We start from the raw sequence: 12594 nt of genomic DNA, 5'->3' as shown, positions 1-12594 counted from the left end.
AGACACACATTCACACCTTCCTTGACTCTCAGCAATGATCTTCCATTGTTACATTGTCACTGTGTATGTGTAGGAGTGGCATTGCTTGACTACAGCACAGTGCTGTGCATAAAAGCAGACCGACCAGGAGGGAGAATCATTTCTTGTTCACATTTCTGAGAACGCACATCAGGATGGCCTCCGTATCACTGCCACGCAGGAACAACCTCTCCATGCAACAGGCTTTGGCCTTGCTTCAGGAAATGGTGTATTGTACGCTGCAGGTAAGGAAGGAAAGTAGCTTTGCAGGTAAGGAAAGACCTGAATCTCTCCTGGTTGGGGGTTGGGGGAGGGTGTGTTTGCACAAAAAAAGCAGGAGAACAATGGAGCTGAAGACCTGTGAAAATCTCAGCGGGGTGCTAGGAGATGTTAGGTTTAGGGGAATTTACGCAAATTTGCACAGGGCTAGTAAATCTAGTAGTAGGGACTTGCACCAGGAAAAAAAGGCTCAGTAATTCTAGTGTTAACTCCCCCTCCAGCTCTCCTGCCCAGACAGGACGCTCCACTGAACTTTGACCTACTTCTGTCTGCCATCAGTCTGGGCTCTGGGAGGAGGAGGAGGAGGAGGTGGGGGCACCAAGGCCTCAAACGCAGCGAGCTTCACGCTGATCCAGCCTGTTAATAATAATAATAATAATAATATGAATATCAAAGGTTTATTTGGACAATACATCTTTTGAAGGTCAAATCACAGAGTGAAGCTGGGGGACGCTTGAGGACGTGTGCATGTGAAATAAGCAGAGAAAGACTGAACTCATTGTTTAATACAGTTCCTCTAAATTTTAGCCGGGCACACACTCATGGACACATGCTGAGGGACTTGGTTTTACTTTTCCACCGATCAGCCACAAGACAAGCCCTGTCTTTCTTCGTTTTATCCTTTCCGTGCCTTTCATTTCCAAGAAATCTCATTTACCAGATGGACACAATCCTCTGCAGGATAATGCCAAGCAGACAAAGACACCATGACAAAGAGGCAGACAGCACCTCCAGGATTCAGCTCTGTCAGTCTGAGCCCAAGCCTCACTGAAAATAAGCAGAAACCAAGTAACAACATCACTCCATAAACTGCAAGTAAGTTTAAAAATATGCCAAATGTTTCATAAGCGCAGGACAGCTTCCAGGCCAGCTGAGTCCTGGCAATCCACTTGTGACAGGACAGCTTCATAAACTGAGGGATGAAGTGTTGGCTCGGACAGGAGGGCGGTGGGAGTTATGTTGCCAAGATTTGGGATGGGATCCCAAGAATTCTGGGAACATCGGGGCCTTACATGTGTGTATGAGAACGAAAGCGATTGAGGCACAGATGATGAGAGAGGAGACATCTGTCGCCAATTAAAAAGGAGGGATTGATCCCAAGGTTACACCAGAGAGATACAGTATGCAGCGATACTCTAGAGTCAAGATGTAAACACTTTTCTCATGGTTAATAATTCCCAGCCCCCAGCCTCCTTCCCCTCTCCGCTTCCACAGACAAGCCAACCACAGTTTACCCAAGCAGTCAGCTGATGCAGGAAAGGGGGAGGAGGGTGGGGAGCTGCATGGTACGCATTCTGCAGAGAGGTCATCTGGCAGATGCATCCTCCGGGCTGGCTTCACTCCGTCGAGCACACACTGGGGAAGAAGGCAGGCCAAGAGGGTGGAGGAAATCTAATCTATAAATCCAACACATGTCCAAACAACTGGGTGTCAGGAGATCTTTGCTTATGTTATTAGCTCAGGGGTGTCGCACTGTAAGTTGTAAGCTGTAAAACACGCTGATTCAATTCGAATGAGGTTTGGCAGGGCTAAGAACAAATATGCAGTGTTTTCCTATCTAAAACTCGACACCGGCAGGCGCTGATGAGCTTTTATACTGGATCAATAACTCATGCTTTGTTTCCCTCGCTGGCACAAATCAGGTTTCCAATAAAGGCAAATCAACCAACAGCTTAATCAATGACTTTCACGCTTAAATGGAAGCAGGCCTCTGTTAGTCAAGTTAGGAACTGTGCAACCAACAGGCAATTTCTTTCCTAGCTAGAAGGAAAAAAAAGTCTCCTGAATGAGTTTTCTCATAAAAACAAAGACTGCTACCATTAAGAACTAATTGTTGCAGCTGCAGGTCGTCACCTCCCCACCTCTTAAAATATTTCATCTGCCACCAGGCAACGAGCCTCAATACTGGGCCTAATACTTGTGTCATCCATCAATCTTGCGTTTGTGTGTGTGTCTCCGTGCGTGTGTGTGGTCTGCTGTTTCAGCACTGGCCATTTCGGTCCTCATACATCACCCTCCCGACAGCAGTGAAGTGATGCTTAGTGACATATGATGCCACTTTACCTTCTCTTCAGAAAAAGAGAGAAAGAGCTGGAGAAAGGCCTTGCTGTTCCCAGATAGATGAAAACCATTTCCATGTGCAATGACGACACTTTCCTAACGGGACGGCGAACGGATTTGTGCACTGCAAAGGTTGAGCACGTAATAACCGATTTTTGTTGCTCCAGACTTTTATTTCAGTGACTCTGAGAAGCTTCTCTACGGGATCTTTCGGGTGCTGTGAACAAATACATAAGTGTTGAGCAAACACAGTTTGATTGGTCTACTAATGGATGTTTGGAGCACTTGGCAGACTTCAGCACTGCTGGTTCTAATGTGATCTGTGCCAGAGCTCTGCTCACTAATGTCCATTATACCCTGACTTACTCCACCCTGCATTGATTCCGGCTCTTCTTACAGACTGCGAGGGCTTTCAGAGCCCATCTCCGCCTGCCATCGCAGTTATCAGATTGCAATGGCAATTTAATTGAACTGCAATCTACTTACGCAAAGAAAAAAAGGGAAAAAAAAAAAACACATTTTGAGTATCCTTTGGCGCTGGAAAGGTTCTGTAAGAGCATGATAATTGACCTGCTGCATGCATGTTCATGGGCCATCTCATAGATGCTTTTCTTTTGTAAAAAAAAAATAAACTCAAAGGAGATAATGGCAAGCTGAGGCTATGGGCTGTTTGACAATAAGAGAACAGCAGTGGTCCACCTTAGTCTGTATGGCCACATCTGTCTCAGTAAGCTCGTACAGCTTCAAATACAGAACTCCTGCGGTTCACCTTTCGCTGACATCCCAGATTTACCTGTAAATTTATATCACAGTAATTTCATTAAATCTTGGGTTTCTGCTGCCTATTTTGATTTCTTTTAGATTTTAATTATTTTTGCAGTAAAATAAGTATTTTCTAGCTTAAAAAATGAATAACAACACCTCATTGCTGATCCAGCCTATGGCTCATGGTGTTATTCACACAATTAAGGCACTTTATATGTGAAACTGCCTGGTGGACGATAACTTTTCGCTGAATACGTAAGGATGTGTCTCAAAAGTGTGCAAGGAGGAAGGAAGGTTTAGAGACACTTGATTCACATTCTTTAACAAAAAGAAGTATAATACTAAACCTCTGGAGTACCATTTACCCCCACCTACCCTTGCCTCTCTCTGCAGATCTGACCTGATCTCCTGCAGCTTGATGGATAAGCCTGCTGCACGTACACATGACTTGATAAATGTGGGTTATTTCGAGTGTCGCAGTCAGAAGAATCGAATCTGACTTTATTTTGCAGACCAACTGCACCTCATGTGTACTCATTTCCTTCCTTCTTTTGCTTTCCTCTGACTAGATGCAGCAGTGCGAGATTCAAAGATTTGATCCATTTAGTAAAGAGCTTCATAAACCCAAAATACCACCTGGATTTCTTGTCAGCATTACAGGGTCAGAAAGTCAAAAGGCCCCAGCTTTCATTTTTCTAATGGGTTCAAAAAAAGCTTTGAAAGTATGCAACAGAAAGGATTCAGAAAAAAATGACGAGCGCATTCTCACAACAGTGTTTACAGGAAACAGCCACCACATGATTTCTGATCCAGTGCCACTTGTTGATAAGAATTTTGCTTGCCCATTACAACATTTCACAGTGCACTGCTACTGCAAGAATCCTTTTTTTTTTACTAAAGCCATCAGTAACTCAAGATTTCATGAAATAAAATTAAACTTAACCGTGAAAAGCCCTCCTGATGTCTTTTAATATTTAACAAGGAAATGATATAGATTTGCTGTAGTCAAGCTTCTTACAACAACTTCACTTCAGTAGTAGCAGAAAAATCTAGTCATCATTATGTGATCCAGAACTAACCTCAAATGATGATTTGTGATCTTGATTTTATTCTGCAATTTAAATACTGAATGTCAAACTTAAAATTAATGTGACTTCATTTCTTTCTTAGAGTCTGAAATGTGTAAAGCAATGATACGTCTGCAGGAAGCTTAGAAGTGTCTACAATCAGCCTTTAACAGTATGGACATTACTAGTACATGCATTATTTTTAAATGCTAAACTCTGAAAGTTATCTGATGATCGATCACAGGAAATAATCAATAGCAAATAGAGGAGGAATGATCTCATCCAGCGCTCTTTTCTAAAAGAATGGTGCAATCACAGGACTGCAAGCTCGGGAAAGCCTTTTTAAAACTAATGAAGTATAAATGCTTCATTTAAAATTACTTCAGGAGTCTGCTGGCCTACGCTGAGCGATTCATATGTAGATCCATAATGAGTCTGTCTAAATAACTAACCTGATCAACAGTATAACACCTCAAGTGACTTTAAAAATGAAAACTCCATGAAGATACTGTAAAGTAAAGTCATTAGCGGTGCTGCAACATTTATGGTCCTGAATGGGCCTTTTTTAAAAGGAAAAGAAAGGTCACTGCAAACCCAGGCAGCTACTAATTACAGTCTCACATACAAGGGCAGTCTTTGTGCGCACGTGTGTGTGTGTGTGTGTGCGCGTGTGTGTGTGTGCGTGTGTGTGTGTCTGACTGACAGCTTGTCTCTCCCCTGCTGTGCTCCTGCTCATGTCCTGTTCTAATAGGCTGACAGCAAGAAACTGTGACGGAAATCTTAGTGACGCACTGCTAGAAAAATCACAGCTGAGGGGAAACTGAATCTTGGAACCAACACGCTCAAAAAAAAGAAGCATATTAGACACTGAAGTACTACATAAAAATCAAACAGTGCTTCTCTCTGACATGCAATTGAAGACATGAAATGGAGGCACAGGAAAAGACAAAATATCAGATGGAGAAAAGGTATCCGTTGAGCTCCTCTGAGTGCGTTTGACTCTCTCTGAGGAATTCAAGGCTCCTGTGGTGCTTCCACACAGAGGAGTTTACATGTTAGAAAGTTAGAAAGAAAGACACTTCCTGTTTTCTATCAATTGTACTTGCAGTGTTTGTTAAATAAGAGCAGCGTGAGATAGTTTGAGCTGCACGAGGCTTTTGCAGTCTGCATTACATCCAAACAGATGACATTGCTGACACGCTGTTTGCACACCTTTTAATGACATCACCATCATCATCACTGCAGAGTGGTAGTTTTCTGGATCAGATTGAGCTGTATTTATACACCTTAACAATAAAACCACCAACCTAATACTTAATAGGCATCCATTAGTATTTCTGACTGATCAGGGGCCCTCTGGCACCTTCAGGTTTGGTAGGGCCTGTGGGTTAGATTAGATTAGATCAGATGAAACATTATTAATTTCTCAGGTGGGTTCCTCCGGGAAATTCAGTACAATGTTCTACATTCAGGGTTGTGGTGTGGCATCTTGTGGCTCAGTTATGTTCTGGCTTTTTCACAGTTTAAAAGGCTGGGGCTGTTTCTTGGGCTCACTGTTGTTGAACAAGGTGTTTGTGAGGGATTCTGAGTCAACAACCACGTTTAGATTGGTAGTGATTAATGTCCACATGAATGCCAGGAGCCAAACACTTCGCTTCACCTGCGAGTGGTTTTAATGTTGTGGGATAACGATGTTTGCTGCTTCACGAGGGATTCTCCTTTACATGTTATGTAAGTGTGCGTCTGTGTGCACAGACTTGCCCGTGTGTATGTGTGTGTGAGCACGTTCATGTAAGTGTCACTTTCGGCTGAGATTATCTAATGGGCAAATTAAGCTGCTGAAGCCCGAGTGACATTTTGAACAGTGGGTTGCATCTTTAATGTTTCATCGTCCTCAAGTGCTGGCAGATGTGCATCAGCTGTGATTGCGCCTCCAGCTGTGATCTAGTTTTTTCACACTTAATTGTTAATGTAATAAAAAAGATGGGAGGTCGCGTTATTCGACCGCAGAGGCAGAAGGATTTTCATAACCTTGTTAAAAAGGGAAAACAGGAGGAAAGGAGACAAGGAAAACAGTTTGAGGACGAGATGCTGTAAGAGCAACCATGACCTTGGTAATGTTCTCACTTAGCTGCCTGACATTTCACCCCCTCTGGGTTTTACTTGCTGTGAAGGGGACATGTGATTTAAATGATCACAGGCATCCTCCCCTACCTGTCCTCCATCCACCTCTTTGGCTACTTCAATCCTAATGGCCTGACAGGTTGGTTATTACCTCCCACTGCTACCGAATCCCCCTCTCCCCCTTCTCTTTAGCTGTGTTGTGTTGTGGTGACAGAGCAGTATGATATAGGTTCTCCCAGAGAGGGAGCATGATGCTTGAGCACATCATGGTGCTGTGATGCTACTAGTCTGTGCAGGAGGATGGAGTATGTGCGTGCCAAGCATTCACAAATTCACATTTGCAGCGTGCATGCATTCATTCATGCGTGGTTGTCCTCGTGTTTGCATTCAGCTAAAGTCGTACAGCTGTGACAACAGGACACCCAACGCATCAATCATCTGCGAGGGTTCACCGCAGATGAGAAAGAGATGGAGAGAATCTCAGGCACGCTGCTCCTTCAGCATTTATATCTACTCCTGTGGGGATTATTTATGGTCCAATCAGACCCTGGGTATTTCCAATACAACTCAAATCCAATCCATAAATTAAAGCAGGCCTTGAGAGCATAAAACAAATGGCCATGAGAGCTCTCCCTCTCTCTTTGTCTGACCTTTTTCTTTTCATCATTTTCGCTTCATCCTCTCCCATCCACTTCTGTCTTTATAGTACAAACAAAACTGGCTGCGCATTTTCAGACGGAAAACGGCCATAACAGGAAACGCGGTTTGCAGGAATAAGTGTGTATGTGTGCCATTTCCAAGGGGCAGCCCCCCTATTCACTGACACAGCTGGATGAAGATAACAGTATAGCTTGTTCTCTTGTTTCTCTCTCTCTCTCTCTCTCTCTCTCTCTCTCTCTCTCACACACACACACACACACACACACACACACACGTAAACACACACACACCAGCTCCTGAGGAAGAAAAACTGAGGAAACTCGTGTAAAGCAAATCACTGCATTCAAGTGGATTAACTGCACAAGTACTCAGATCAAACTATCAATAAAGCAATTGGTCATGCAGCTAGACCGCAAGCCATACATACTCTAACCACGCAACTCAGCACAATCAAAGCACACTTTTACATAAATATCCACGCAGGTTTAAGCAAAATTCGTATTTTACCATAAAATTATAACTGAACTTCAACAACTACTTCTATTTCTATTTTTGCATGCGTTTATAAAGCAGTTTGAGGACGCTTGATAAAAGTCAATAAGTACTTAACCCTTCTGTTAAAATACAGGACAAAAACACAACACCCACTCAATCACTGTTGCACACTGCGTGATCTGCTCACCTTTAAAGATGTTATTTACAACCAACCCGTGCGGGGGTATTTCCTTCAGCAGTGGATATCTTGTGCGTCCCGAGCAGATGCAACTTTTTCACAGAGCACCAACACGCCAATAAAAATCGACTCTGCTGTCCGTTCCTCGTAGTTACAGTCCGCTTCTTCTCCCAAAGCCGCGCAGTCCACAGCGGTTCTGATCTGCTGCTGATCCACGGCTGCTGCTCAGGTTGAAGGTGTTTGGTACTGTCACCGGCACAGCCCGATCTAGCGCTCTGCGAGGCGGGCTCACTCTCTGCTTCAGCGGGGGCTCGAGAAAAGATCCACAACAGTAAAGGTTCAGGACAGGGACGGGGAAGGCAGGGGCTGTGCGAGGGGGGGCCGCGACATCCGATGAAGCCATTCCTTCACGCTCGTGCCATTTGCGCCAGTGCGATTGATATACTGATATAAAAACCTCAATTAAAACTTTAAAACACTATCCATGTGGAAACTAGTTTTTTCAAGCTCAACGGAAGAAAATCCACAATTCAGAAAACTGCACATTTTTAGTTTAGTAACTGTTTGAAAGTAACTGCTGAGCTTGTTGTTTTGCTAACTTGAATATTGTTCGAAATTATATAAATCACTTTAAAAGACATGCTACTATTCCTTAATAGAGTTTTATGATTGTGTCTTATTATGCCACTGATTTGAGACAGAATGTTTTATTAGCAGTTTTTCCAACATGCAAATGTGCATGTAAAATTCTGCAAAGACTAAAAGACTGTGTACATTTTGTCTTTATTGGACAGTTAATTGTTATTTTAGATTCCCTAATCTCTGTTAGCTGCACTGCTTAAGCTGTCAGTGGTCTAATCAGCCAATCACATGACACCAGTGCATGTAGGTATGCAGATGCCATGAAGACAAGTTCAAACCAAGCATCAGAATGGGGAAGAAGGTGATTTAAGGGAAGTGTGTGGGTATTTCAGAAACTGATGGTTTTCTGGGATTTTCTCATGCATCTGTCTCCAGAGTTTATAGATAATTGAATATAGAAAATATTCAATGAGTGACAGTTCTCTGGAAGAAAATACTTTGCTGATATCAGAGGTCAGAGAATGACCAGACTGTTTCGAAGTGATTACAACCAAGGTATACAGAAGAGCATCTTTCAACCCAAAACATGTACACTGAAGCAGATGGGCTACTGCAGCAGAAGACAACATCTGGTGCCACTTCTGCCAGCTAAGATAGGAAACTGAAGCTACAGTTAGCATTGGCACATCAAGATTTGACAACAGAAGATTGGGAAAAACATTGCTTGGTCTGATGAGAAAAAAAACATACATCAGTATCTTCTTAACTTAGGCTCACAGTGGGTTTGTGTGGAGCTGTGTGGAGGCAGGGTACATCCCGGACAAGGCTAACAGAGAGAAACAGACAACTGCACATTTCCACCTCCACGCATAGGTCCAATTTAGAAAAACCAGTTAACCTAATGTGCATGTCTTTGGACTGTGGTCGGAAAACCACTCAGACACAGGGAGACCATACAACTCTACACACAAAGGCCCCTGCCAAGAGGGCCAAGAGGTTGAAACCTGAAACCTTACTGTAAGACAGTAACAAAAAAGTCAACAAATAAACTTAAAGAATGGCTTTAACATTGAAACAGATTACGAAGTATAACTGAGGTTATACTCTACAGTAATTTGCAAGCAATGTAACTATTCTCCTGTGATTTAAAGCGTGTTTAAAGCTGTTTGATGAGTTTTCTCTAAGACATACCTAGATAAATATGCAATATGTGCTTTATTTTGGAAACTTTTCCCATCTTCTCAGCTGGATCCACCCTCTTAGTATGTGGCCATGCAGATATTGCTTTACAGTCTGAACACATAAAAACTAACATTTACAGCATGTGATGGGCAATATATGCAATAAAAGAATATTAGGTATAAAAAGTCATCAACACTTGAAATACTACCTGTGAGTCAGCTTGTCTGCAGCTGAGCTGCTGCTTTGAACCCTTTGGGACTGAGCCTCCTACTTACTTACTTCTGTCCCCTCTTATGTCCTGGGAACACAATATAGCGTCTCCTCTTCTCATCACAATAGACTTCCACCTGCTTAATTCATCCATGAAACCGGAGCTGCAGGAAAGCCTGTATGTCCTAATTTCTTAGATGTGGACATATGGGTTGGTTTCCACCAGATCGTAAGATGCAGAAATCAGTGCCAGTCAAAAGGAGCAGCTGTCAGGGTTTAATGTTATGTGATATTGGTGGTAGCAGGCTCAGTTTACTTTAGTAGGGACATCTGGTCCACAGCATTAAAGGTTAAAGAAAGCAAGCGTAACCCATTTTCCCCACACACAGTTATCAAGAAAGTAAGGAGCCTCTTATAATCATTAATGTAACAACCCTGAAGTGTGACCCTGGCTCTCTTAAACCCTCATTTACAGCTGATTCACTTATGAACTTATAAAATGCATTAAAATATTTGGTTATATAAGGTTGTCTGTGATTTTTCTTTTTGTTTTGTTTTTTGTTTTTTTGCTCCTTCCCTGAGTTGTTTTTTTTTTTACTCAGTGTGATTAAATAACTCATTAAGGTGTATGCATCTGCATCCATCCATCTGCAGGGCCGGATTATATTAAAGGGCCGCTAATAGTGTTTGTACAGCAAAAACCAAAGACCTGCAAACCTGAAACTTCCACCAATACTCAGACCCTAAAACCATATGTTGCACTGTAATAAGCAAGTTAATGTTAATAACCTCGAAAAAAGCAAGAAAACTCCTTAGCACGGAGTTAATATTCTTTTATTATTTTAATCAATTTAATTCATCTGCATCATTGCTCCACTCTTTTCACCTTTAAAAATGTATGTTCTTAGACCACTCACCACCCCAAAAATGATCAAGTACTATCTACAGACTTTTGCTTGTCTTAACTTGCTCAGTAGTTTGTTTGGTTTTTTATGTCAGTTTATTTAAATGTTGCCAGCGATTCAGAGCAAGTCATTCATAATATGGACTAACTCACGGTCACTTCGAGATATCAGCACATCCACTGGTGTGTGCTAAAAGTTGTCTTCACTGCAACCTATGAACAGCGCTAGAAGTCAATCATTCTGTCCGTTTTAAAATATTCAAAGTCAATTAACATCAGTATCCCCTTAAGTCTTTCTTTAACTGGAACCAAAACCAGCACAGGCTTCCTTTGCATACTGGAAATCACATGTTTTAGATGGTGTTAACATGGATCAGTAAGTGTGCAGTGACATCCAGTAATTAGTGCTGTATGCAAAACATTTGCTTGATCAAACTTAAGCAAAGTATTTAAACTGCATGTAAAATCAGATTTGTATCCAGTTTTGCCCGTTTGGTGTCACTGAGAAGGTGTGAGGAAAAAAAACATATCCTTAAAATCACCACGTCACCTTTTCTATTGTAAATTGTGCCCGTGTCACATTTTCAGCATTCAGCGCTACCAAATTACCATGCTCTCATGGTTTACTTGGACCCCCCCAACCACGGCTGCTTGAGGCTGTAATTCTTCCTGATGTTTACTTCTCCACTCTAAAAGTGTGACCTGGAAAAATTCCTGGAACCTTAATGCCATAGCCCTCAATTCCTTATACTACTCAGATGCCAAAATGAGGAACTGCACTCCAGTCATCATAACGTCTTTAAAACGAGGGATAATGGATACAAATCAAGCGGAAATTATATTTTTGAAAAACCCAAGGTTAGAAGAGATATGAAATGTCACTGTATTTCTGTTAAACAGAGGTTTAACTTTTGGACTCTGAAGCACACTGTAAGTATTTAAAAAATGGCACAGAAACAACATATTTAGCCAGTACTGTTATGACAGTTTAGTGTGAGGATGGTTTAAAATCTGAGATTTCATGAGTGGTTTTATTATTTATTTGTTTTGTTGTGATTGTGTATATAATTCCTAGGTTACAGATGTACTTTAGGTTTAATTTTCCTTACATGTTGATTGTTGCATCAGGGTAGGTGTTACCGACGCGTTTTCTGTTTTTTTATGTGATTTCTTATGATTGTATTTTATGTCAGTTATGCTATCATGGTTAAAATGAACTTTACTGAATGAAAAAGTGAAGATAAGAGTCTTCAGTTTGTAATTTCTAAAGAAAATCTTTAAAAATAAAGTTCTTTATTAGATTGCATCTTCAACAGCATCAACCTGTGTCTTTGACGTCCAGCCAGCTCTCCTGCCAGAAGACAAAGATATTGAGGACTCCCGTCACTGCTGAACTCCAGCTAACCTCTCTCCTCTGCGTACAACATACCAATTTATTTTCTGTTCCAATGCCAAGTACATAACCCCCACCTCTCCTGCTCATCTGTCTTCAGACTGTCAAGTACGTCTGTTTCTTTTCATCTGCTCAATACGACTCCTTACAACTGCCCACCATCATCTCAAGCCTATACACATACCCTACTTACCACAACACTCCTTTTCTCAACCCCTTTTTTCCTTTAAATCATCTCCATGGTTCAGTTCAGCTTCAGGCTTCGGCAGTCTGCAATGCTAATATGATTTCTAGCTGAAATGAATCGTGCAAATGTGCTGTAGCCTCTCCTTTTCCCCAGTGGGTTCCCATTTAAGTCCACTTCATTTGACTGGAGTGGGTGGAGGGTTTTTTTAAATATTATTTATGCTTTTTTTTTTCTTTTTTTGAACTGCGGAGGATTACAGTGGACATTTTTCTAGGCTTGATGTTTGTGGGTGGAGTATCTCTTATTTTTCCAGCATCCAAAAAGCCCTGTTAGTTTATTGTCTTCTGCAGTATGCAAAGAATATGTGTGAGTGTGAGTACGAGTGTGTGTGTGTGTGTGCCGCTGCAGCAGTATGTTGCTGCAGATCTCTGTGTGCCCAAGAGTGTTTTCTAAAAAAAAGTCCTTGCCCTCGGCAGGCAGCGAGGTTTG

General features: G+C 41.9%; 1 protein-coding gene across 1 annotated transcript in view; it reads right to left on the bottom strand.

The window, feature by feature from the left end:
• lzts2a (leucine zipper, putative tumor suppressor 2a) overlaps positions 1 to 7972 on the bottom strand; it is a 56565-nt gene extending 48593 nt beyond the window's left edge. Inside the window, exon 1 of the mRNA XM_013275576.3 lies at positions 7657 to 7972. The gene's annotated coding sequence lies outside the window, so the exon portion shown is untranslated. The remainder of the gene's footprint in view (positions 1 to 7656) is intronic.
• Between the last annotated feature and the right edge of the window lie 4622 nt (positions 7973 to 12594).

The sequence above is a fragment of the Oreochromis niloticus genome, linkage group LG13 (assembly GCF_001858045.2).
Source record: "Oreochromis niloticus isolate F11D_XX linkage group LG13, O_niloticus_UMD_NMBU, whole genome shotgun sequence".
Lineage (NCBI taxonomy): Eukaryota > Metazoa > Chordata > Actinopteri > Cichliformes > Cichlidae > Oreochromis > Oreochromis niloticus.
The sequence above is the reverse complement of the archived record's forward strand: the minus strand, read 5'-3'. Positions and strand labels throughout refer to the sequence as shown.